We start from the raw sequence: 1,935 nt of genomic DNA, 5'->3' as shown, positions 1-1,935 counted from the left end.
AACCAAATTCGGCAGTTCACCACTTTCGGCCAAGCGAAGCAACTCTTTAGCTTTTTCGAGTCTAACTTTTTTTTGCGCATCAGTAAGATCTTGCACTTTTTGGAACTTCAATGGCTTTAGTCCAAGCTCATTTTTCAATATTTGCCGAATGGCATATTGCGATATGTTCAGCTCACGAGCCATTTTTCGGCCACTGCGACGCGGATTTCGTTCAATTCGCTTCTTCACTTTTCGAACCATTTCTGCCGATGTTGCTGTTTTTTTTCGTCCACTTCCTTGACGTCGGGCTACGCTACCAGTATCACGGTAACGAGCGATGGTACGAGACACAAAAGATTTATTCACTTTTAAATGCTGGAGGGCTCTAACGATAGCCACTTGTGGTTTTCCAGCCAAATGCAAAGCAATCACACTATCACACTTGAATTCCATCACAAATAACTTTTTTTCTGAAAAATTCCCACCAAAATGCTTTTGTGCGCTTGTAAATAATATAATGAGCTGTCACTAGAATAAATCTGACAGCTGTGGGACGAGCGGTTTAGAAATGACAGCAGTCTGAAGTTGGTTGCAGTTTTTTCATCTCACCTTGTATAACCGCTATTTCCGGTACTTCCGGAACCGGAGACTGGGAACCAGGATAGCTGGAATCGGTTTGTTTAGTTGCCTACTGATAATGACTACCGTTTTGTGTAGTTTTGAAACCAGTTTAGAAAATTTTTTAAGTTTTTGGTTTCGCCGGCTTAAGTGACGGTGTACAATATTGAACACACTTTACAATATAACTCCAGAACCGGAAGTCGGATCCGAATGAATTTCAGGAATTCCGACCGTTAGACCTTTCATTTGAATCTAAGTTTGTCAAAATCGGTTCAGACATCTTCGGGAAAACCTAGTGAGATTATTTGATACTTATACACACACATACATACATACACACACAGACATTTCTCAGCTCGATGAACTGAGTTGAATGAGCCAATTTTACTAGTCGGGTTTTCAAATGATTGCATAACCCTTCTATATGAGAAAGACAAAACCTGTTTTAATCCACCTAGTGGTGTAATGATGCCTTTCTCATTTTCATTTCTGCTGCAGTATACAGGAGATACTGCAGCAGAAATTCTTCGAAATACTAAGAGTGTTCGGTTACCGGTACCCTTTTATTTTAATCTCATAACGTCTGACTTAGTGCACATTATGCGTATATCTATACATCAATGGAAAGCTAAAGTCCCGAGCTAACAACTGATTAAGGAATTAAGTTGATTGATTTGATTGAAAAAAAATTATTATCAATTTAGTAAAGTGATAAATTTTTGCAATGTCCAAAAAGTTGTTCGGTTATCGGCACCCCAAGAAATTTAGGAAAAATGTAAGTAAAAAATGCAATTATTCAAAGGAAACCCGGAATTTATTCTTTTCGGAGGCTTTGTCGGAATGGCGAATCTGCTTTATGCTACAAGTTACGGTGGGGTGCCGGCAACGGAACACTGCCGGCAACCGAACACCTTCCCCTACAATTTAAAAAAAAGTACGGGTGTGTAATGTCAGAGACATAACTGGATGTCGTGAATACGAATATGACACACTTTATTTATGCTTCCGAATTCGAATTGGTAGTTCATCGATTGTTTGAATTGTGCAACTTTCCCCTCTTTCATTACTAGAAATTTAAACGATGCGCTTAGACTAAATTACAGATTAGTTACATTAAACATTCTGAAACGCACTTAAATACTATGAAATAAGCAGTATAGTTCTTTATAATAAAAAATGGTGACGATTTGAGTTAGTTCAGCACGCAGACTGAATTCTAAACCCATATTCCAGAACCAAGCTCTAAAACATGAAGACGATTTTTCGCCATGACTACCAGAATGGGTTTTATAGAGTACAGTAAAGTAAATTTCCGCATAATTCTTTAGGAGTATT

This window comes from Malaya genurostris, chromosome 2 (assembly GCF_030247185.1).
Source record: "Malaya genurostris strain Urasoe2022 chromosome 2, Malgen_1.1, whole genome shotgun sequence".
Classification (NCBI taxonomy): domain Eukaryota; kingdom Metazoa; phylum Arthropoda; class Insecta; order Diptera; family Culicidae; genus Malaya; species Malaya genurostris.
The sequence above is the reverse complement of the archived record's forward strand: the minus strand, read 5'-3'. Positions refer to the sequence as shown.